Below are 25,988 nucleotides of genomic sequence, written 5' to 3'. Positions count from 1 at the left end.
GGTGGAAACTTCTCATTTTAAAAGACAGTTTAATGTAAGGTTTAGACATCAGGAGTGGCATTTTATCACCCCATTTAGCTGTGCCAGTCATGAGAATATGCAATATATGTGGCTAAATTGGTGATTTAAATTATATTGCTGTACATCTGTGCTCATGTGGGGGAGCTTATTACATAAGTCCCTGTTGCAGCTAGATTTAGTTGCTTAATTTGGCTGTGCATCTATGCAACTAGCCTTTGCTAGCCACTTGGAGGCTTTATGTCTGCAGCTGTATATGTCTCGAAGAATGTGGTTGTCCCTACAGCATGGTTACATGGACTTAGCCTCAGGTACAAATGAGACTGCTGAGTGCCTGAACAGCCTCTCCACACCTGGGGCCAATAAGAGGAGGAGTTAGTGGGCATGGCTAGGTTAGCTATAGGGACAGATCAGGCAGACATAGCTGAGCCAGGCTGCAGAGAGAAAGGCAACTGAGAGGTTCATAGTGAGACTTGTCACAGATATGTTTAGGGTGTGCAGGCCAGCTGTAGGGATCAGAGGACAAGGGGCAAAACTAGGGACTAGAGGACCATCTATGGAGAGATAGGGGGAAGTAGGGCAAGGCTTGGGACAGATCAGGGAGGCATGCAGGGAGAATGAAGAGGGTGCACCTAAGCAAACAGGCGTGGGAAGCTGTGGAACCCCAAAGGTAGCTGTGGGTGAAAGAGCACTTAGCTAAGGAGTGCAGTAGGAGTCTTGAAGGAGGATTGCGTGTGGGGAGATTGAAGAGGAGAACCCAATGAGCCAGAGCTGACCAGACCATCAAGGGGAGCTCCAATCTCCACCCCCAGTTCCAATCTAGGGAGCCCTGGGGCATAGCTGTCCAGACCAGCAGACCATCTACAGCAGCACCCCCAGTGCCACAGGGCACATGCCTATCTATGTATACCAATGCCATCAGTGTTTTAAGAGCCCTGATGGCTCTTGATGGGACATACATCCACATTGACCAACCTCTTGAGCCTATCTGAGGCACCATTGCATGTACACAATAAACATGATGCAAAAAATGTCAATGCTACTTCAAGTTCACCAACCACATGGCCAAGTTCCCTGGTTTGTGTCACTATGATGGCCAGATGTCCCACCACCAAGACTACTCATTTGTTTGTTTTTTGGGTAAGTGAACTACTTTGGTTCTTTGGCCTCAATGACCTCCTAAGGTCTCTTCCAACCCTAATTTTCTATGATTCTAAGTGTCTCTCAGTCATGGGCCACATCCTCCTGAAATCTCTGCAATGGAGAACTCAGTCCAGGTAGCCTGCCAAAAAAAGAAAAAAAAGGGAAAAAAATTTCAGGTTTAAAAAATATCATTTTGCCCAAAAGGAAGCATTTCATTTCCAGGATTGTGTAATAAAAGCACAGGAAATGTTAAAATGTATGACTGGATTCATAAAGGAGCTTAGGTGCCAAGACTAAGGAAGAAATAATAATGCCACAGCTCCTTATATCCTATAACCTAGAGCAGTGGTCCTTAAACTGTTTATAGTGAAAGTGCCCCTCGTTAGATCTGAGGCCTGCCTCGGAAAATGCCAGCTTTTAGTTTTCAATCATTTCTTGACTACCAAAGAATGGAGAAAGACCACAACAGGTCAAAATGTTTTGAACACTGTGGATTTCAGTTTGAGATCTCTGGGTCAGTCTTGTGAATTATGTTTGCACACCTAACAGAGTTAACATTGCATGGCACCCTACAGCACCCTTGAAAATATTTCAAAACACCCTGACTGAGGATCACTGGTCTGTGGATTAGAAGGCTCACAAAACATGTGGGAAACCCAGATTTAGATCGGTTCTCTACCTGATTAAAAGCATGGATTTGAATAATTTCAAGGATTTGAACTTGGTTAAGAAAATGGATTTGAACCCACTTCCCAGGAAAGTGGCCCCAATATCATGTTCTAGCATGCATCTTTCTGAATGTTTTCCTGTTGAAACTGTTCCATTTTGGATAAAATACTTAAGCATGCATTAGAGTTAAACCCAAGTGTTTCCAAGTGAAAAATCTGTATAGACATTCTCAATCTTTCTGATTACATAATGACTATTTAAGTGATTTGCTAAAAATATTTCACCAAGCTCAACTCAGGAGCCTAGTTCCTATTTTCAAAGATGATACCGAATTTTAAATGGCTATGTTGTCTTTAGGAATGTGTTTAAATTGTATCCATTGATTTGTTGTTGGTACTTATCTAAGTCATATTAGTCACCCCTTTACTAGCATTATTAGGTACCCTAGAAACATGATTCCAAATCAAGATGCTCCATTTCCTTGTATGGTGCCCATGATCTTCTGGTAAATCAGGTATACCAGGGTTTTTATTTGGAGATTGCCTATTAACACTAAAACACAAGAACACCTGAGAAAGAAACTGTACTGGCCCTGTGTTATGAAGCTCAAAAGTCTATGTGTCATTGCACAAGGAAGCAATCACTGTTAAACACAAACCCATCACATAGGCAAATTGATGTTGCACCAACTGGAAGAATCTCATTTCAAGAGGTAAAACAGTTAATAAGGTTTAATAAGGTTGCAATGGTTTTAAACACCACAGAAGTTTCTGGTACAGTTTATAGAAATGTACATCTGAAATAAATCTGTTGGTTTCATGGGTTTTTATTGGAGTTGTTTAACAGATAAAAGGATAGACAACACTTTGCTATATGTGTTATCGATCATCAGCTTGGTGTTTTGGGTATTGCAATCAAGCAAGATATTTTGAATTTCCAACTTCTCATCAGAAACTCAATATGCTGTCTTTTTTAGAAGGAAATATTATTTGTGTGAAAAATCACACACCTTAGCAGTAGATGGATATGAGTAATTGCAATGCCTTTCTGCACTTACTACTAAAGGAAACAGGTGCTGGACAATTTTCCACCAAGCTGCTCTGTTGAGGCATTCTTAGTCTGCAATAGCTCTGTTAGCCCTTGCAAAACAGTTCTTGCCAAATGAAGAAAAACTCTTCTTCTACATGAGCATGGGGGATTTAGCCAGACAAAGGCATTAACTTAATTGCCATAATTAAAAGTTAAGAGTTGAATTCTGTCAGTGAGCGGTAACAAACTTATGTTGCAATCCATTAGCCAACTTCATCCATGCTCAAAATCAGTCCCCAAAAATAAAAGAAATCAAAAAAGTGATGCCAAGAATTCTCCATCTGCTTTACCATATATATCAGAAGGAAAAAATAATAAAAGCAATCATAGCTATCATTCCCAACAAGTTATATTTCCATCCTTTCATTGCTGAAGTCTGATACCTCTACCATAAAGCTGAATATACAGTATAGGTTGCAATGAAAGGGCTTAAACTTGGTCAGCAACATATAAAGATCTGCTTGTGGGATAAATCTACTTTCTGACACCATTTATAGTTGTTTGTTACTGCTCTGTTTTTTCTACACCAACTACAGCCACATCTAGATAGCAAGCTTACCATGCCTGACAATGATGCCCTCGACACATTGCTCCACTCTGCATAGAGAGGCAAATGGCGGGGAGAGTTGCACTGGTGCAGTTTAAGTTTAAAACTACCAGCCTGGCAGTGACAGCAGCATTTCTACTCAGGCAGTGCTAAGGGAATCAATTCACTTCATGGCTCATTGTAATCTACCCGATTCCTTTTAAACTCTTAATTCCATGGGTGTTACTGACCCTCTCCTTTTTAACAGTCTTGATGTTTCACCAATCAAGCTATCCTTTGTTTTGAAATTCCACTCTCTGGTAGCTGCTCCTAGTAATAAAGCTCCTATTTCACAGCCCAGCAGATTGTTTCTAACTACTTAAGTGAAGTTATATTTGTTTTTGCTTCAATCTTAAACTGAATAATATAGCCCTAGGCCCCTAGCATAATTGTAAAGCTTCTCACTTCTTTAACTGGAGAAAAGTATGTTGTTTTATGCATGATGATGCATCTCACCATCTGCACCCCACTTTTTTAAATTTGAGATTTGCCTATGTCTGCATATGCTACCTTCACCCCAACCAGGAGCAAAGTACCTGTGTCTGTGCTGCATAAAGAGAGGGCTAATTATCATTGCCAGATAAGAGCACTGATTAGCCCAACCTGGCACTGTGTAAATGCATCCACACTGCTTCCAATCTCAGAGGTAGTACAGACAGAACAGGGCAGCTTGTTGAAGCATATTACTGCTGTGGTCTGAGGTCTATAACACCCAGTCATGCCAGAGTGCATCATATTCTCTTATTCTTATACATACTATTGCATTACACCCTAATTTGCATTTAGACTCCTTGTAGATTAAGCTGCTGTTCCATGTGATGAAGGGTATCACAATGTGGTCCTCACTGGTTGTTTGGCTGGAAAATACATAGCAACAGATGGATCCAAAGTGTGGTTTTTCAGGGCAGTGCGCAGAGGATAGTTCTATGAGTCATGTAGACACTTCCCCCACCACACACACATAATTAGCCAGTGTATATATTGTGTATACACCCCCCCACACACACACACAAACTCTACCTTGAGGGAGCAGTAAGGTTGCAAAATCAAGCACCCAAAATATAAGAAACACCACAATTAAGGGTGTCTGTACAAACCTTATTTCACTGCGGAACATGCACATGGTGAGATGTTATCTATCATCCATCCTGTGATGCAAAGCTGAATGAGGCAGAGCACCTATGGAAAAAAATTGCTTATGATTATGTAACTGGAAATGAAGGCATCTCTACACCACCTCTCTCATGCTATTGAGGAAAGACATTCTTGAACACACCCCTGCCCATGAAGTCTCACTTGCATGTGTCAAACTGAGAAATGCAACAGTGAAGCTACTTCGTGGGCAGTCTTCACCAACATTATCAAGCAAGCCAGAGACAGAAGTCTTGAAAGCAGTTGTGTAGGACATGTTCAAGGTGTTTTCACACTTCTGGGTTTGGTGGTATGTGGATGGGTGAGGTATGTACAGAAGTATCTCTCCATATGGTACAGACGCATCCTTTACCACCTTCCATGTATATAAGACGACTAAGAAATTCTACACAATCAGCATTAATTTTTTGCTTTTTCTAACATTTTACTTCGTGGCTTTGGAACCTTAACATTCTTTAACATTGACATTTGGGATTTTGCATAGACATGATCTTCATTCTGAAAATTTACCCCAAAACCTCTTCATCCCACAGAAAGTGTCATAATGTTCCCAGCTAAACTTGTTCTAAATAGAGTTGCTTGCTCAACTTCGATTTTACTCACTTGCAGGTTACCTAAATACCCCCAGGCAATGAACTGAGTATGTCATGTTATTTACATTTCTGTAGTGAATGATTCACTGTAGAAGTACGTCAACTCTTTTGTTAAATATTCATCCTTCTGTAGTCAGTGAGTTCTGCCATGAGGCACTCTGGTGCTAGCATCATTGCTTAGATCCCCATGACGGCTGTTTTAGAACAAACTTAAGTATCTCTCTCTGCTATGTGATAATAAAGAATTGCAACTTATTTACCAAGAATGCCTATTTTAAAGGATATTTACCTTTTTATTTTGAATACTCTTGCTCTTCTGAGGTAAAGATAGACATTACATAATTTAGCCTTGCTGTCACAGCCATCTTATCCACAAACTAAAATCTGATTCGCTTGATAAGGTTTCATGCTGCAAGCTTTGCACAGGAGTACATCAATTCAAAGCCAACTTTTATCTGGGCCTGTTGATCACTGAGCACATAAGTCAGTGGCAGGCAGCATTTAATAATGAAGAGCTCCTTCTTCAACAGAGGCATAACTGATACAATTAGTTCCCAGGGGTAAGCTGTGGCGGGCCAGTAGGGGGTGCTCCTGTGCTGAGCCACCCACCTCACTGCGCCCGACCAGCTTCCAGGCTCTGAGTGCCTCCCTGGGGGCCTCATGTCTGGCCAACCCCCTTCCTGGAGCACACCTGCTAGCCTGGAGGTAACGCCACCACCACCCAGGATCTGGCCTGATCTTGGCTCCGTGTCCCCTGGGAAACACAGGCCTAATAGCTCTTGTGGGTACTCGACCCACTTCAAGAACTTGGGGTGCTTCCTTCAGTCTGAAGCATAAATTGTGGTCTCCCTTAGTCAGCCGAACCAAGGGGACCCCAAGGCATAATCTAAACCCACTCTGAATAAGTCTCCCACACTAGGTTCAAAGGAAAACTTTATTGGTTACAAGGAGTAGGTTTGGAATAGGGTACAGAGTAGAGCAATATTGGAGAAATCCCATAGAGCAAACAGGGTGGCTGAGTAGCCTTTGATCACGCATCTGAGTTACTGAAAGCTATATATCTAGTTAGATCTCAGGTAGTTTACAAGTATCATCTAGGGGCAGGTGAAGATTCCCTCTGCAGGCAGGCAGTTCATTGATCATGAGTTTCAGCAGAGAGAGAGCAAGTTTCAGATGGTCCAGCTTCTCTCTCTGTGTTTTTTCATAATGGCTATTGGCCCTCCTCCTGGGTAGTCCTTAACTTATATAGACGTTATGACCTCATTATGTGGTCCAATGGAAGCCAGCACCTGTTGGCTCCAAGCCAAGCAATCTGAAATGCATCACTGGTTGCCAGGTAGACTGGCAGGGTCTCTAGCCCCCTCCCAGCAGGTTGGCATTGCTTAGAATAATAGGGACCGTAAGCCCCTCACCCAGGTATGTGGTGCCAATCACACAGGCAAAGGAAGAAGGTTCCTCCCCGCCCCCCCCCCCCGAATGTATCCAACTCAAGTTACAACTCAAGGTTACCTAAAGAGCCCATGGGATGTCTGCCCTCTGTAAGGACCATGTTAACCAAACTGTCATATAGCAGAGTTTTTTGGGAGAGACAGAGGTAGCATTCTGCAACACAAGCCACTCCTATGGAGTTTAACACTATCAAAATGTGTATGGAGCATCACTTAAAAGCTGAAATTTGGCAGTGAAAAAAGGAGATGAAAGAGTTAATCCTCTGTCTCCTGACTGTGCTAGTATCTTTCCCCTGCAAGAAAGGCCCTCCTGGTACCAACCCTGTGTCTGCTCCTCTGGTCTGTCTGCAGAAGCTGCTGCAAGGAAGGTGTAGAGAGCAAAGGGGACAGGTACCCATACCCAACTTACCATTGTTATACTAGGGTTCCTTGTTGACTCATGGAATCTATATACCACCTCCATGGCAAGTCTTGAGACTACAGAGAAATAAGCCCTGCCCATTCGGTCCTACCCCACAGCTTGCTGAAAAAATACCATATAGTCACTTTTGGGTACATGTCCCCAGACATTTTCAGGGTATTTCTTGGGTATGGCTCCTGAGAGTGCCATTGGGTGCTCCAGCACTATCCGAGTGGTGACTACATGATGTTTTTTCAGCATGTAGCATACACAGAACAGAACGGGGTTTCTTAGTGGTGGTCTTCAGGCAACCTTCATGTTATCCAATTTAGTGCTTCCTTCATAAAAGCAAAAGTGGCTAAAACCCCACAAAATCTGGGGAAAACACAGTATAAAAGCACCCACAGATTTCTATATCTATACACTCTCTTTCTCTCCCTCTCTCTCTCTCTCATACACACACATACACACTACTTTGTTGCAGTAAACCATGTTGCTTGTGTTCTGTGCACATCAGTGCCATAACAATGAAGTTTGGTACCAAGAGCAAAGCCCACAGTGGCAGCCTGCCCTCACCCCGTGCACAGATCCAGGGGGCACACAACCCCCATGCTTGCCCAGGAGTGCACTCAGCAGCAGAAGCTGCACTTCCCCCATACCTGTGCCCCCCAAAACAAGCCACTCATGGCTCTGTCCTGTGCCCCACCCCTGTCAGGCAGCACCTGTTGGCACCCCTTTGCTTCTGTGCCTGGGGCTGCCGCCCAACTCTCCCACCCTTGCTACAGCACTGGTGACCAGAGCTATCCAAAAGGTAGGTGAGGCAGGATATGCTTCTGCTGAGTTGCAGTATACCACACCTAGATTTTCTCAAGCCATTTATTTATTGCTATTGGCACATGCACACATGCAACGCTTAGGTGGATGAAATAAAACATATCAGTGAAGGATTTTTTGTGGAGGTACATGGCATACTGGCTATACTTGTAACTGCATTGCATCCAATGGCAGAAATCACAGTGACTTTCAAGTGACCAGGATTTGGAACTGAAGATTCACATGAGAAACAAATCAACGTACGGATGGATGCACTAACCAAAACAGATAACAAAGACGATATCATTTAGAACATCAAAGAAGAAGCTATTCAGATCAAAGAATCATAGAAAAGTAGAGCTGGAAGGAATCTCAAAAGGTCATCAAGTCAAACCCCCTGCGCTAGGCAGATTTATCTTTATCTAAACCTTCATATACTAGTGTTTCTCTGTTCTTAAAACTGCACAAAGAGCCCTCTTGCACAACTACCAGGAAAAATGGCCAAAAAATACCAAGATCATACTAATTTCCCAAAGATAAAGCAAGAACAAGAGGGTACTTTCAATGTCCTGATACTACAAGGACAGGAAGTAGTTTGTTAAAATACAGTTGAAACAGATACAACTCATCACCTATAGTCTTTTTTTAAGCTGCCATTTTCTTCCACGGTAACCAGGTGTCAAGATGATTGGTGGAAGTCTGCTACAGAAGGAAGCTTGATCAGTACCCACATAACCACCTTTTTTACTATCCTGTGACAGAAAACCCTCAAATCTCTACCCCAGATCTGTTCAGAAAATTTTAAATCAAAGACATTTTGCCTGGGATTTTAGCTCTGAATGAAGCAACTCACATTCAAGTTGACTCAAACAGGGGATCTCAGAAGAAATAAAATTTTTATAGATTTCATAGACATTAGGGCTGGAAGGGACCTCGGGAGATCATCGAGTCCAGCCCCCTGCCCAAAGGGCAGGAAGTCAGCTGGGGTCATAGGATCCCAGCAAGATAAGCATCCAATTTACTCTTGAAGGTGTTCAATGTAGGTGCTTGAACCACCTCCGCTGGCAGACTGTTCCAGACCTTGGGGGCTCGGACAGTAAAGAAATTCTTCCTTATGTCCAGCCTGAAATGGTCTTGCAGGAGTTTGTGATCGTTCGACCTCGTCATCCCTTGGGGCGCTCTGGTGAACAAACATTCCCCCAGATCCTGGTGGTCACCCTTGATAAACTTATAGGTGGCCATCAGATCACCCCTGAGCCTGTGCTTTTCCAGGCTAAAGAGTCCCATGGCTCTCAGCCTGTCATTGTAAGATCTGTTTTCCTGACCTCTAATCATGCGCGTGGCTCTCCTCTGGACTCTCTCAAGCTTCTTCACATCATTTTTGAATTGTGGAGTCCAAAACTGGACGCAGTACTCCAGCTGCGGCCTCACCAAGGCCGAGTACAAGGGGAGAATGACTTCCCGGGATTTGCTCGAGAAGCATCTATGGATGCAAGCCAGCGTTTTGGTCGCTTTACTAGCCGCAGCATCGCATTGGAGGCTCATGTTCATCTTGTGGTCAATGATGACCCCCAAGTCTCTTTCTTCTATAGTGCTATCCAACGTAGCACTGCCAAGCCTATAAGGAAGCTGCAGGTTTTTCCTCCCAAGGTGGAGAACCTTGCATTTTTCGGTGTTAAACACCATCAGGTTTTCATCCGCCCATTTGCTGAGCTTGTCCAGGTCAGCCTGGATCACCCGCCTATCTTCTGGCGTGGATGCTTTGCCCCAAAGTTTGGTGTCATCGGCGAACTTGGCCAGTCCACTCCTGACTCCAATGTCCACATCATTAATGAAGATGTTGAACAGAATGGGTCCCAGGACAGAGCCTTGAGGGACCCCACTGGTCACAGGGCACCACGATGAGTTACTGCCATCGATTACAACCCTCTGGGTCCGACCACGGAGCCAGTTTCCCAGCCAGCGGATCGTGGTGGAGCCAAGAGGTGATCGTGGGATACCAGATCAAAGGCTTTTTTGAAGTCAAGATATATGACATCAATCTCTTCTCCCTTGTCCAGGTGATAGGTCACCTGGTCATAGAAGGAAATGAGATTGGTCAAACAAGACCTACCCACAACAAACCTGTGCTGGCTATCCCTTAGGATATTAGCCTGGGCCAGTCCATCAAGGATGGCCTCCTTAATAAACTTTTCTAAGATCTTCCCCAGGATACAAGTCAGGCTAATGGGCCTGTAGTTAGCCAGATCCACTCTCCTCCCTTTCTTGAAGATCGGCACCACATTGGCCTTCTTCCAGTCTTCGGGCACTACACCAGAGTGCCAGGAGTTTTCAAAGATCCATGCCAGGGGCTGGGCTATGACACTCGCCAGCTCCTTGATTACCCTGGGGTGCAGATTGTCAGGGCCAGCTGACTTGAAGGTATCCAGCTTCTCAAGGTGTTCCTTCACGAGGTCAGCATTGATGGAGGGTAGGGGATCCCCATCACCCGGATCTCCCTGTCCCATAGCAGGCATGGGCGTCCCATGGGACTGATGAAAGACTGACGCAAAGTACCTATTTAACAGGTTGGCTTTTTCCTGGGCGTCAGTTGTCAGTTGCCCCATCTGGTTTAGCAGGGGTCCAACATTGCCCTTGCTTTTCCTCCGGCTCCCCACATATCTGAAAAAGGACTTTTTGTTGTCCTTGATGCTTGAAGCTAGTTGGAGTTCAGTTGCAGCCTTGGCTTTCCTGGTTTGCTCCCTGCAGGACTGTGACAGGTGCAAAATTATTTCCTGGATTTCAAACTAATCTTGGAAATGCTTTCCACTCTAGCCTTTGCCCCCCCCCCCCCCCAAACCAATAATTGTACCATATCTACAACCATTTTCTAATGAGCTGTTCAGCCAGTATCTAGACTCCCAGTTCTCTATCCAATGCTGGTTTATCCTTCTGCTTCTCTCTTTGAATGCACTATTAGGATTTTACTTCCTTCCCTGTTCTTGAAGGAGTGCTTTGTGGAGAAAAGCATCTTGAAATGGTCTGTGACAATGGTGAACATTGGACCATGTGTATATAAATATATATATTTAGAATTTATTTTATTATAATGATAGAGAGCCTCTATCATCATAATAAAAATATTCTAAATATATATACAGTTTGGCATTCACTTTTGGCTTTTTTGTCATAGAAAAATTAGAGCTACCCCTACCCCCTTCACTCACTAGGATGTGCAGCACTGAGCAGCACTGATATGCCAGTGCCCTGCCCCTGCCTTTGCCCCTCACTCTAAACCTATAGTCTGTCCCCCACCCCAGTTCCCTCACTTCTGGCCCACAGGGCTAGGTATGTGGGTGAGGGGTTTGTGGCAGTTGCTCGGGGGTGTGGGGTTTCTGAGCGGATTGTGGGGGGACTGTGGCTATGGGGAAGCATATCAGGGGGCTTCTAAGGAGGGGTAGGTCCCCTGCCCCTGCAGGGCACACACCCCACACAGCTCATGGGCTGCATCCCCACAGAGCCATAGCACCCCCCGCAGGGCCCATGTGTCCCCCACTGACCCAACCCCCCACTCACTTCCCCACCTGGTCCCAGCTCCCTGCTCACTCTTCCAGCTCCCCAGTTCCTCCCCTGCCTGGCCCCAGACCCTGCTCACTCCCCCACCCAGTCCCACTGTCCCTACACTCACCAGCTGCAGCAACATTAAAGCCTCATGGCACAGCCCCCCAGTGGGGCAGCAGGGGCAGTGGAGATTGGCACCCACACTGTTGCTGCCACATTGTGAGGTGCAGCCCAACTCAGCAGGGCAGAAACCAGTGCTGCACACTGTCAGGCAGCTCAGGGCCACTGCAGCTATCACCTGGGGCTCAGACCTGCTCAGCCTGAGTGGCCCTGAGGTGCCTGATAGCACATGGTACCATGCAGCACCTTCCCAAACTGGGCTGCACCCCTGTGATGTGGCAGAACAGATGCTGGGCAGTCGGGGCCAATCCCCGCTGCCCCATGCCACATGGAGGGGCTGTGCTGTGAGGCCCTGAAAGGCCCCAACAGCTGCTGTTGCAGCCAATGAGTGCCAGAATGGGAGGAGTGATCAGGGGGACTGGGCGGGGAAGCGAACAGGGAGCTGAGGCCAGGCAGGGGAGCAACTGGGTGGGGGTTGGGGGAGCATTCAAAGAGCTAGTACAGGCAGGGGAGCAACTGGGGAGCTGGGGGAGCGATGCAAGGCAAGGAAAGCAATTGGGGAGCTGGGACTGGGCAGGCCCCTGCCCCATGGTCTCCTTCCTCCTCCTCCAATCCCCCCAATTCCCTACTTACCTTTCAGAGAGCCCGGGTCCAGGTTCCTGCAGCCTGCACTGCTGCTTGCCCTTCATGGGCAAGCAGAGTGCTTCAACTCCAGGAAAAAGGTCAGCCATAGAGATGCTCTGGCTGGCTACCAGAAGGTCTCTGTGGAGGACTGAGGCTCCAGTTGCCTCAGGGCATGGTCCAGAACTGTGTCCTGACCCATATTTTTTCCCCAGGGTATTTTTTGGATATCCAGGTATCAAATTTTGCCCCTGCACTGCAAATATGCAGCGTGGGTAATATTTTTTTGTTCCCAGCATGAGTCTTGCAGCATCTTAAAGGGGTTTGAGATGCTGCAAGAGGCAAGTGCAGGCTCGTGTGAATGTGCCCCTTGAGGCTATTCTTGGGTTCTGTTTGCCCAAGCACACAGTTTGGCATGTGTTTTCATGGAAAGTCAGGGAATGAAAGATACAATGATCTGTCTATTTCTCCTAGATGAAGGGATGGAAAATACCCATTGTGTAAGAAATTGGATGTGGGGTGTTTGATAAAATATTTTGAATGTGTAGTCAACGGTTTTGCCTGTCTAAATGCCCTCTAAACAGTAGTCCCAAAACATGTTTATAGTTAAATCTCAGACAATCAGTTTTACAAACAGGGAAACTGAAGTATACATAGAGAGCTTAACCTGATTTGCACCTTTGCACCAGGTCACTGGGATTCAAACCTGAAGGCACCGATACACATGCAGTTCTGAGAACTGCTCTAAATAAAGCACCCAGAGCATTTTGTGTATCAGCAACCCTGTGTTTCACAATGGCGGCAGAAGCACTTTATCTAAAGCTTTTTCAACAAACTTTAGGTAAAGTGCCCCACCACCTTTTGAAGCATGAACATGCTGATGCATGGGACGCAGAGGCTGGCTGGAGTGCAGTAATTACCATGCTCCATCAGACTCAATTAATCAAGTCTGCTCTGATGCTCTGTAATTACAGTGGATTGGAGCAACCTCCATGCTCATGTATAGGCACTCTGAGTTCTCTCAGAGCCATTCTCCTATATTCAAAGTTTTAATAAATTCCTCCATCACATGTACATATTATATTCCAAGTCATCTCTGATGCTAGAACTACAGGAGTGCTAGGCTAAATAAATTCTGATCATGAAGAGAAGGAGGAGATTGGCTTAAAGGGATACTTAGATATTCCAGTAAGAATCAACAGCAGAATTTCAAGAAGTGCTGTGTTACAGAGATAGATGTGCTGTGCAGACTATGCCTGATTTGATTCAAATTGGCCACTCAGAGCAGGTGCTGCTGGGGTGTACGTCCTGGTAGGGAACCTAGCCTCTAATGGGAACAAGAAAACCTTTTAACTTGGGATATAGTATTTGGACCCACATGCCCTAGTTTTACTGATGAATATTTTACAGGTCTCTCTTTAAATATGAGCTGATGCAGATAAAGCATTCAGGTTTGGAGGTCCCTTTTTCTGGTTCAGTGACCAGTCTATCAAAGTAGCAGTCATATCAATACTGTCATATTTTAGCTAAGGGAAGGCACTGGCCTGGAAGGGTTAGAGGGAAAGAAGGGCTGGACAAGCATTAGCCCAGGAATAGCACATTGCTCTGAACTGAGGTCCATGACTCCTCTGGCTTTTGGTAAGTTCTACCTTATCTGTTTCAACAGCATCAAAGCCAGATATCAGGCAAGAGGTCAGGGTTGTCAACAGTTCATGGTGTCAAGGCTAAGCATCAAATGAGAGGGAAGATCAGGAGCTACTGGCTCAAGAATAATCACTGAGCAAACTACTGCTGCATCCCCTGAAGTCCCTTAGCTGGCTAAGTGACTTTCTGTTTCCTGTGTGGTGTGGACCAATGGAAGTCTAGGATGGGATAGGAAACAAGCCACAGATATGTGGGGTTGAATCATTCTCCCTTCAGTGAAAGAGGATCCTTCCACTGCATGTGAGGTGGAGCCATCACAAATGGCCCTATTAACACCTTGGAAGAAGTTGGTTTGAGCTCCACCTCAGAGGTTTTAAGAGATGCGTTACCTGCTGCGTAACACCTGCTTTTGTAGACTAATAAACACTATTACAAGGATGTTGGAGCCTGAATATAATAGTAATAACTCTAATGCTATTGTTCAGAACAACTCCCAGCTGAGTCGTATTAGAATTTAGTCATTATTATTTGCACGGAGAAAAAAATCATCCTCATTTATCCAGTTGGAAGCATATTGGAAGGATTTATTCCATATAAAAAGAAACTGGTGTTTGCATTTCAAAAAATGGCTGTGGAGAGAGAAAAGCATCAATTATACAGAGCAAACAACAAAAAGAAAGTATATCTTCACAATTTTAAAAAGAGCTGTGTTATCTACAAGTGATGGGCCTATTTTTCCCCTACAAAGCAATTACTGTATCTCTGTCAATATGGAGTGTACTTGTCAAGTCTGACACACTGGTTTGATTACTGAGAGAATGAGCAAAACAATGAACCTTTACAGCAGAAGAGCCTTGAATTATAACAGATGCTATCTCAAGCTATGTAGATCCTTTCCACTTTGCCTTAGAAAATTTGCCAGAAAGGGAAAAATACTTTGTCACAATTTTTTTTGCAAAACCAAGGAAGGAAAAAAGATATGTTTCTGTTTTCCCCCCTTAGTCAATATTCAGAGATGTCAGCAAAACTCTGTTTAATTTACTATTGTTTTTCAGGTCAGTTTTATATTTTACTCATATTCATACTAACAGTGGTTTACCTAACAAAACACTATATATCTCAGCAAGAAATGAACACAAATATCCTAAAATATTATACTGTTGTAACATGCAGAGTTATCAGTTAGGATCTGGGCTCCATTATGTTGGGAAAAAGAGAAGTCTTTGCCCAAACGTCTGATCATGGACATGCTTACACAAATGCTTGACTTGACTACCATGCATAGTCCCATTGGTTTGACTGGGAAAGCACACAGTAAGCAATTTAATCACATGTATAAGCCTTTGAAGGCTCAGACCTATTGGAGGATTTTCTAAAGTGAAGAAGGGAATGAGGAACACAATTCCCATTGACTTTTAATGGGTTTTGTGTTCCTAAATCTCTTAGGACACAGAAAATCCTACCTAAAGAAAAGCGATATGTGAATTTACAAGGGATACATTTTTTCAGCATTGTACATTTTTTTCACCACTGTATACACTTGCAAAAAAAAGGGTCATAAAATAACTGTCCACTTATCCACCCCTGAAATTTGTCATCCTAAAGCTGGTTTCTTAGAAGTATCGTGACAGTTTGTTAGCTCAATTAAATATATAAAGAAAGACTGTCACCCTTGTGGTAATCCTATTAGTGACAGATGAATCAGTTCAGAGGCAATGAGAAACCTTCTGGACTTTGACCCATATCCGGAGGGAACCAAAACAGAATCTTTGTGAAAACCCTGAAATAGTCTGCCAGAGCGCTCAGTGGTTCACTAGCCTCATGCAAAATTAATAGAGGAGGGAATAATTATCATCTCTTACAGTTTTGCCTAAAGGCTCTGATCAGATACTGGGACCCCAACAGAAAAGGCACTGTGGAAACATTAGACCACTGAAGCATTTAAAGCATTTACAACAGGTGGAATATTTATGATATGTTAATTTGGATTGGGGACTGTAATGGGGAAGCCAAATGCATATATGGAAAGTTCTTTAGGCATCTAAGTTTTGTCTTTCTGAGGCAGGACCAGAGATTATTGTTTTTCTGGTGTATAGTTGACCAAGTTCTGTGGGGGACTACAGGCCTGCTCTCAGAGCTGGGACTGGTGTGGACTCAAGACACTGGACTATTTACACTGAGGAGAAGCAGCAGCTGTTGCTGAATCACTTAAATATTTCAGAGGTAGAGCTTTTAATTCATCAAGTTTGGTCATTGGCCATCATGGGTAAAGGTCATGACAAGTAATACATTTTGAAATTAAACTGTTGAGACTCATCCTTGGAAAACCATAATGAAAACCACAGCTCAGTCTGATGGACTAAACAGTTTCCTTGGAATTAGGCTTCTACTAAATAAAAATTATTTTTCTTAATTAAAGCCTCTTGGACCTTTCCAGGAGGAGACAGTCTACTGTGCAGGGGGAGGAAAGAGAGAGAGAAAGAGACAGAGAGGTTTATAGGAATACAGAACTGTAAGAGACTACCTGGGTCGCAGTAGTAGATACTACAACTGAAAGTTTCCTCGAGGATATCCATACCACCCCTCTCACACACCATAATCCATACAGGACAAGAAAGTTAGGATCTTTAGCAAAGCAAAAGCATCCAAACCTACAACAACCCACAAAAAGAGAGCAGAAGAGACAGAAGGCACTGCCAATGCCCTTGTTCTTGTAAGAGCAGGGAATTTATTGGGTAAAATATGGCCAGATAATCTGAAGAAATGAACAGCACCTCACTCTGTATAGGCAAAATACACCAATGGTCCTTGCCATTCTGTCTTTGGGGAAAATTCCTTCCTGACCGAGACTAAGGGTGCTTGCACACATGATATCATTACCATGTACATGTGATGAAAATATCGTTTTGTGTGGCTTAATGATGTCACACTATACACATGCAGGAGTTTGGGGGTTTTAAATGAGTTTGCATCGTTGCATTACTACATTCTGATGAAGTTTAGTTTGTAATGATGTGTTGCAGCTATTAGCTCATACCCTGGCCATGGGAGAGGCAGGCAGGTACCTGCTGAAGGCAGAAGTGACAAGGGGCCCAATCTTATTTTTTTGCCAAAGCATACCCACTTCTCCTACAGCTGAGGACTGAGCAGCCCCTGAGCTGCAGGGGATCCCAGTCCTTCCCTCTGCCATGGTGTTGCCCCACCCTGGGCTGCCTGGGAGGGCTGTTAGCAGGATAGATGCTGCCTCAGCTTGAGGTCAGGGAAAAGTTCTATCAAGCTGAGTGCTACCTCTGAGCTGGGGCAACACCCAGCCTGCTAGAAGCCTAACCAGGCAACCCCAGGGGACACCACCACCACAGTGGGACGGGTCAGGGCTCCCTGCAGCTCAGAAGCTGCTTGACCCACTGGCAGCTTGGCCATGGGCAGGCTCCACTGGGAAAAAAAAACAAACGATTGGGCCCCTTGCCGTAACACTGATGGAAACCCCTAAATTTGTGTGGTGGGTTTGAATTAAAAACCCACCATTTCAGTTTAGGGGGCACAGAATGCAACCCAAAGAACTAAACTCCCATCACATGTACAAGCGCCTGTACTGACCAATTAATACTTAGTGTGGGCATGTCTACACATACATTTACTGCACAGTAAGCAGATGTAGGCCAGTGTCTATGCGTGCAGCGTTAAAACACAGTAACATTGTGTTTGGACTGACTTGGAGTAAAGTTAGTCCCAAGTCAGTCCACAGACACAGTGCTTCTGCACAGTAATGTGTCTACACGTGCATTACTACACAGTAACTAATCAGGCATAAATTTGCTGCCTGCCTGATGCAAGCAGCAAATTTACAGCCATGTCAGCGTAAGTCATCATAGTTACTGCACAATACAGGTGTGCACGTGTACATGCACATCCATATTGTGCAATAATTTTTAGAGGTGCACCATACATTGGTCCATATCGTATCAGCACTGAAAAACGGAAAACTGACATTATTGGCAATTGGCTTTTTTGGCCGATGTGGCCAATAATGTTATAGATAAATGCTGTGTGCATGTGCATAGCCAGGAGTGCACCCTGGCAGCATGGACAGCAGCATCTGGCCCGGTAAGTCTATGGGAGGGAAGGGACATGAGGGACAGAAGGAGCATGGGGGGGACAAATTGAAGACCCCACAGTGAAGGAGGAAGTGGGACTGGGGCTGGGGCTGGGTCATTGGCAGGCACTTCCCAGCCAGGGCAGGGTGGGGTGCAGGATGGAGCCATGAGTGGCTCATCTGGGAGGTGCAAAGGGGGTAGTTTCCACTGCTATGAATACCTCCGGGGGAGGCATGGGGAGATATGTGCCCCCAGATTTGTGCATGGGGTAAGGAAGGCTGAAAACTGCATGCTCAGGGTTGGGGGCAGCTGCCGGTGTCTTCACGGCCAGGGCTGTGCTTAGGGCAGGCAGGCCTCGGGTGGGTGGCACTGGCGCTGGAAGTGAGAACTACAGCGGGGCTACAGTGAATTTTGAGGTGGTTGTAGCCCACCTCATAGCCTCCCTACCAGCACTGCCACTACCCACCCCACCCTTGTCTGCCCTGAGCGCCGGCCCAGCCCAGCCCCACATGCCAAGAAGAGGCCATAGTGGGTAGCCCGCTGCTGCCCCACACAAAAATCTGGGGGGGCACATGCTCCCCATGCCTCCCCTGGGATGTGCACAGTGTGGGGAGCTGCTTCCCCCACACACACATGCCTCCTAGGCAAGCCATCTGTGGCTCCATCCCATGCCCTTCCCTGCCCTAGCTGGGCAGTGCCTGCCTCTGACCCTGCCCCTGCCCCTGAACTATTCCCTTCCTCACCATGGTGGCCTTAATCTGTCCTATCACACCCTTTTCCTCCCCCACGCTCCTTCTTCCCGCCACAGACTTACCAGCTAGATGCTGTTCTCCAAGCTACTGGGCTGCATATCGGCACTCAGAATGGTATCAGCCAATATGGCTGGTTAATAATCGGTTATCGGTATCAGCCAAAAATATCTTTATCAGTGCACCCCTAGTAATTTTTGGTTATTTTGCAGTAACTTAGGTTATTGCGCAGTAAATGTGTACATGTAAATGCGCCCTGTGTGAGGCACATCAGTCAGGTACTTGTGCACCTTCTCAGTACCATTAGGAGGAGTCCTAAAGCAGCCCACCCAATCCCTCACTTCCAAGTACAGCCACTATCTGGTGTGCCAGAGTAAAGCAACAAATAGACAAGAACTAGAAGTTATTCATTCACGGGGGGAAACAATTCTTCTGGTCCCTGCAGACAATTCACAAAAGCCTTGAAGCATGAAATTAAACACAGAATAACTGAAAACAATATAGTTTCATAGTTTCATAGTAGGTAGGGTCAGAAGGGACCTGAGCAGATCATCAAGTCCAACCCCCTGCCATTGGCAGGAAAGAATGCTGAGGTCAAACAACCCCACCTAGGTGATTATATAGCCTCCTTTTGAAGAAGTGAGGAGCACCACTTCCCTTGGAAGTTGGTTCCAGATCCTAGCCACCCTGACTGTGAAGTAGTGCCTCCTGATATCTAGCCTGAATCTACTCTCGGTCAACTTATGGTCGTTATTCCTTGTTACTCCCAGTAGTGCTCAGGGGAATGCTCCCATAGCCTCCTGGTCCCCCTTGGCCAGTTTGTAGATGGCCACTAGATCCCCTCTCAGTCTTCTCTTGTGGAGACTGAACAAGTTCAGGTCCTATAGCCTCTGCTTGTAGGGCCTGCCTTGCTGCCCCCCCCCCGATCATGCGAGTGGTTCTCCTCTGGACCCTTTTGATGCTGTCCAGATACCTCCTGAAGTGCAGTGCCCAGAACTGGATGCAGTACTCCAGCTGTGGCCTGACCAGTGTCACATAGAAGGGGAGGATCACCTCCTTGGTCCTGCTTGAGATGCATCTGTGGATGCATGACAAGGTGTGGTTGGCCTCCCTGACCGCATCCCCACATTGGTGGCCCATGTTCATTTTGGAATCAATAATGACACCAAGATACTTTTCTGCCTCTGTGCTGATGAGAAGGGAGTTTCCTCAGGTGCAGTACCTGGCACTTGTCAGTATTGAATCCCATCCTGTTCTCATCTGCCCACCCCTGTAACCTGCCTAGATCTAGTTGCAGCCTGTCCCTCTCCTCCAGCGTTCCCACTTCTCCCCACAATTTAGTGACATCCATGAATTTAAGCAAGGTGATTTCCACCCCCTCGTCCAAGTCCCTAATGAAGATGTTGAACAGTGCGGGCCCAAGGACCGAGCCCTGGGGGACCCCACTGCCCACATCCCTCCAGGTCGAAAAATACCCATCCACCACCATTCTCTGGGTTTGGCTCTCCAGCCAATTTGTGACCTATCTGACTGTGTAGGCATCGACGCCACAGTCACCTAATTTTTTGATGAGAATGGGGTAAGAGACAGTGTCAAAGGCCTTCCTAAAGTCCAGAAAGACTATGTCCACCGTGACACCTACATCCAAGGATTTTGTGACCTGGTCATACAAGACCGCCAGGTTGGTCTGACAGGACCTGCCTTTAATGAATTCATGTTGGTTGCCCCTAAGCATGATCTCCCCTGCTGGTCCCTCGCATATGTGCTCCTGGATAATTTTCTCAAAGAGCTTCCCCAGAACAGAGGTAAGACTAACAGACCTGTGGTTTCCTGGGTCCTCCTTCCTCCCTTTTTTGAAAATATGGACCACATCGGCCCTCTTCCAGTCCTCTGGCACCTTGCCAAAGCACCATGAGTGCTCATAAAGATGCTGGGGTACCGCAATGACCTCTGCTAATTCCTTCAGCATTCTGGGGTGGAGATCATCAGGACCTGCTGACTTGAACACATCTAGAACCACCAGAAGTTCTCTGACTAGGTCCTCACTGACCCTGGGCCTGGCAGTACCTCCCCTGCATCCATCGAGGATCTCAGTGCAGGGGATGCCCCAGTCCCTGCTCAAAAAGATGGAGGCAAAGAAATTGTTAAAGATATTAACTTTGTCGTCTGGTGTGACCACCAGATTTCCAAGAGCATTCTGCAGAGGCTCTACATTACCCGGTTCCTTCTTTTTACCCCCTATGTATTTAAAAAAGGACTTCTTGTTGTCCTTGATCTGGGTTGCTAGTCCCAGTTCCAATTCTGCCTTAGACTTCCTAACAGCCCCCCTACAATCTTGGGCAATGGACGTATAATCCTCCTTGGTGATGGCCCCTCCCTTCCATTGAGTATACGCCTCCTTTTTAGCTTTGAGACATCCGTGGATGCTTTTGGTGAGCCATGGGGCTTTTAAGCACTCCTGCCCCCTTTGATCCGTGTGGGGATTATCACCCTTTGGGCTTGGAGGATCATCTCTTTAAGGAACGACCACTCTTCCTGGACTCCCAACTCCCCTCCCATCCAGGACCTCAGTGCTTCCCCAACTAGTCTCTTTACCTCACTGAAATCTGAAGTCTAGGGCTGTTGCAGGCCTTTGACACCCTGCGCTGGATGGTGAATTCCAGTAGGCAATGATCGCTATCACCCAGGTGGTCAAGAACCGGAAGTCCACTCACCAGGTTGTCACTCATGGCCAGGACTAGGTCCAACAAGGCATTTCCCTTGGTGGGACTGTGCACCTCCTGGGTTAGATGGAGGTCCTGTAACTTGGCTAGGAACCTACGTGAGCCATCAGACCTGGCTGACTGCTCTTCCCAGATGTCTGGATAGTTTAGGTCACCCATGATGACCACGTTCCTTGACTTAACTGCCTCTGCAAGCTGACCTGAGAATTCCCGGTCCAGCTCTTCCCCCTGGTTGGGTGGCCTGTAGTAAACCCCTACCGTTAAGTCCCTTCCCTCGCAACCCCCTTGTATACGGACCCAGAGCACTTCAGTTTGCTCCTCCTCTGACCCAGTGCTGTTTGTTGAAGATGTGTATTACTGTCTGACGTAGAGTGCCACACCCCCACCTTTCCTCCCTGGTCTATCCCTCCTGTACAGCCTATAGCCCCTGATGTTTACTGCCCAGTCATGCGTTGGATCTCACCAAGTTTCAGTGAGCCCCACTATGTCTGGTTTAATGTTAGCTAGTAGGAGGGCAAGTTCCTCCTGTTTGTTCCCCATACTACAAGCATTGGTGTAGAGGCATTTAAGGCCTCCTGAAGGTGCATGCACCATCCCCCTAATCCCAGGACTATCTTGGCCCCTGTCTCTCACCTGGGTATTTCTTGTGCTCATCGTCTGTCTTGGCTGGACTGTTCTTGTGGGTGGCTCTTTGTTCGGTGTTCCGTGGCTCTCTCCGTCCTCAATATAAATACAGTATAACAAGTACTGTCAGAATATTGGAAGATCAAGAGTAAGGAGGACAGAAACTGAGGATATAAACTTAATATGCAAACGGCCATGACAACTACCCAGTTCACCCTTCCTTACAATACCTTAACACACAAACCATAAACATGCCTGAAATCTAAACTAAAGCACAACCTCAAAGTCATAAAAATAACCTAAAAAAACCCCCATGATTTATTGCCAATCTATAATCCCCACAAGTTCTGTTGGAGTGCTCAGACTCCAACAGAAGCCAATAAGCCACATCTCACGCTGAAACCATTTTCTCTAGCTTCAAGCTGTGCACCAGATTGTGCCTGCACTATCAGTGAGGTCCAAAAGTCCAATCTTGCCAGACACTTCTCTCATCTGGAAACAATCCCCACAATGATCAAATCCACCAGATTGCTGAATTATTGGTATCTATAGAAAATACCAACAAATTAAACCCCCAAAGACCTCATATCCCAAGCTTTAATTTCAAACTACTATCCTATCATACTCTCCCTAAAGGGATTTCATGAATGTATTACACTCTTTCTTGACAAAAAAAATGGATTCCGTGCCTACTACCTTGTACAGAAGATTCTTCCAGAACTTTACTTTCCTGATGGTTAGAAACCTCCTTCTAATTTTCAATCTATATTTATTCATGACCTGGTATTTGCCCCTTGATGCATTCATAGAAAGTAATCATATCCCCTCTCAACCTTCATTTTGCTAGATTAAACAAGCCAAACTCTTTTAATCTCCTCTCATAAGAGGAGTTCTCTATTCCCCTAGATATTCTAGTAGCCCTTCTCTGCACCTGTTCAGTTCAAATTAATCTTTTCTGAACATTGATGAACCGTATACAATATTCTAAATGCTTTGTACATTAGTACCAATGCTTCCCCGTCTCTGCTAAAATTGCCTCTTCCAATACATCACAGAATTGCATTAGGTTTATTGGCAGCCATATCACATTCACAGTTTATGGTCATCATATGATCAATCAGTACACCGAGGTACCTCCATCAGTTTCAATCTATGAGCCTTTAGCATTTAGCAAAAGGTCTTGGTATGAGTCCCTGACTGTATGACTTGGCACTTTGTGCTATTAAATCTCATACAGTTTTTATTACTCCAGTCCACAGGGTTATCTAATTTTTCTTATATGATAATCAGGTCCTCCTCACTATAGGGAATTCTTCCCCAATATGGGTCATCCATAAATTTCATAAACATAGTCATAGTCCTTTCTTCAGCATCATTAATGAAAATATTAAATAGGACGGGACCCAAGACAACTCCCTGAGAAAGACCACTAGTAAACTCTCCATTCTGGTAGCTCTCCTTTCAATTATAATCTACAGTAGCCTCCCATTTAGCCACTTTACGATTCCCCATCTTCTTCACCTTAATAACACTATCCCATGAGGTACAGTATCAAATACTTTTTTCCAGTCTAGACACTTTAGGACTCCACACTGCTCTGATCTAAGAAGTCAGTTAGCCTGTCATAGAAATATATGAGGTTAGTCTGACATGATCAACTCCAGATAATAGCATGTCGCATTTTATCCCAGGTTCCATTTGCCTCAAAGTCCTTGATCAGTCTTTCCTTCAAAATCTGTTCTAAGACTTTTCATAATATTGAGGTCAAATGAATGAGCATGCCCTCACTCTTTTTCTCTGTTTTTTAATACAGATACACTACACATCCTTCTTACTAAACTTGTTATTTCACTGGCCAATATTTTAGTATTCTGGAATGAAGATCCCTCTCTCCCAATTTTGTTACAATAAATGGCCTAAATTTTGCAGCCATTAGGCACCAAACTATTAACCCTCATATACATCTATATTCTGTTAAAGACTGGGGCAAAATACTCATTTTTTATTTGCAGGATACTTAGATTACCTCTAATAATCATCTCATCCTCAGTGTATGGGTTTCTAAGGGAGAGATTTTCTCTCTCTAAGAACTGGACATTAATGAAATATTGGTTCGAGTATTTTGGATTATGACCTGAAATGTAAAACAAGGTCTGACAGACTGTCCTTAGTTCACTTGTGTAAGGTGATCAGAAGATAGCTTGTCAGTCTTGAGTTTTCTTTGATGCATACGGCATCATGTCAAACCTTGAGAAACCAGTTTTCAACAACCATCTCTAAAACTAAACCTTAAAGAAGAATAAGAATAAGAAGATGATGATGAAGAAGACAAAGAAGATGAAAAAGAAGAAGAAATAGTAGTAGTAGTAATAACAGCAGTAGTAGTCTTGAGGTTAATGCAGAGAGGAGGAGTTGCCCCAGGGTTAATGCACAGGGCTGGGAGTTAGGGTTCATTGCCTGGATTCATTTTGTACCTCTGTCCCAAGCTTTGCCTGTAATACTAGATCTTCAGCTGGTCAGAAGGTCTTTGTGGCTCAATTCTCCCTGTTTCTAAAATGATTTCAGATTCAGGGTTTTAATGAATTTCTTTTCTTACCTTTGTGCAGTTCTCAGATACTACAGTGACAGATATCCTATAAGTTGCTTAGCTAAGGGGTAAGCTGAAGGCAGAGATGACATGAGTGAGATGAAAAATAGAAACAGAAAAGAAAAGTAGTGGGAAAGCAGGGTGAATCAAAGAAGACCCTATCACCACTTCACAAAAGTCTGAATTACTAATACCTGCATGCTTTCTATAGACGTTTTCACTGCAAGGGTAAAATAACCTACCATTTTTAGGTATGAGTAAATTGACACACTGGCTCCTTGTAATCCACATGAAGAGTCCTGAACTGAAATTTTCAGGGAGCAGGTTAAGCGGGTGTAATGAATTTCATCCTTCCATCCTAGAATATTCCCTGAAAAAGTAACTACATACGCTGTGTGATATGTGATCGGTAACAAACTATAAATAATTGGCCACTAAAAAAGGAGTGCAGAATTTAGACTTGCATTTAGTGCTGACCCAGGAAATGAAAATCAATTCTAAATTGAGGCAAAAAGTAAAAAAGGTAAAGTTTTTTATGGGAAAGTGTTTGAGAGAACAAAATCAGAACTTTCTGGATTGCCAGCTGCCTGCCTGGAAGGCAGTAATCAATTTCATTTTCTTCCTCCTAGAGGAGGAAAATGAAATTGACAAATGCCTACCAGCAGTGCAGCTAAGGAGTTGTATTTACCCAACCAAAATGTTTCAACAAAATCATAATTTTCTCATGGAAAATTTTATTTAAAAAAAATGAAGTTTCCATTGAAAAGTTACTCTGAAAGTAAATTCCTGAGTAACAAATTCTTGCCCTGATATCTTAATATGGAGGAGTATAATTAATTTGAAATTGGAAAAGTCACCTACTTCTTTGTCCAGCTGAATTTTCTTAGTGTTCCATTGCATAAAGCAAAAATTGTACTTCAAATGGAAGGTTTTAAGGGCAGGCAGGGGTTGTTTCTTATACAACAGGCCTGTCCATACAGCCAAATTAAGGTGTGACTGCTGTACAGGGAAGTGTACCTGTGTTAATATTAGTCTACTTATCACATGAAATAGCAGTAGTAAAAATGATGAGGACTTCAGCACAGGCTGCAGAAGCCTGCTAGATATTCTGGCTAAGTACTCAGGGTTGATCTTCACTATACCTGTAATCTATGCGAGCCACAGTAAAGTCAATATGAGTGCAACCCACACTTCCTTTGGCTATGCAGCTCGTAAGCAATCCCTCAATTCAAGGATGATCTCTACCATGGTCAGGGGGTGACTTAAGGGTCCAGTCCTTTAGCCACAGATTCGTACGCAAAAATGCAGGTCTTTTCATAGAAGAGAACAGGCCATACCGGGATTTCTCTCCTTTTCTTTCTTCTGCTCTCTCCTC

The 25,988-nt window shown here is 44.8% G+C and overlaps 1 long non-coding RNA gene across 1 annotated transcript in view; it reads right to left on the bottom strand.

Moving 5' to 3' along the window:
- Nucleotides 1-552: 552 nt before the first annotated feature.
- LOC149868892 (uncharacterized) overlaps nucleotides 553-25,988 on the bottom strand; it is a 170,581-nt gene continuing 145,145 nt past the window's right edge. Inside the window, exons 6-8 of the long non-coding RNA XR_016441354.1 lie at nucleotides 22,036-22,149; nucleotides 4,603-4,684; nucleotides 553-1,300 (exon numbers count right to left, since the gene is read on the bottom strand). This is a non-coding gene — a long non-coding RNA (uncharacterized LOC149868892). The remainder of the gene's footprint in view (nucleotides 1,301-4,602; nucleotides 4,685-22,035; nucleotides 22,150-25,988) is intronic.

The sequence above is a fragment of the Crocodylus siamensis genome, chromosome 3, assembly GCF_052110815.1.
Source record: "Crocodylus siamensis isolate JL-2025a chromosome 3, ASM5211081v1, whole genome shotgun sequence".
NCBI classification, from domain to species: Eukaryota; Metazoa; Chordata; order Crocodylia; family Crocodylidae; genus Crocodylus; species Crocodylus siamensis.
This window is presented reverse-complemented; position numbering and strand designations above follow the sequence as displayed.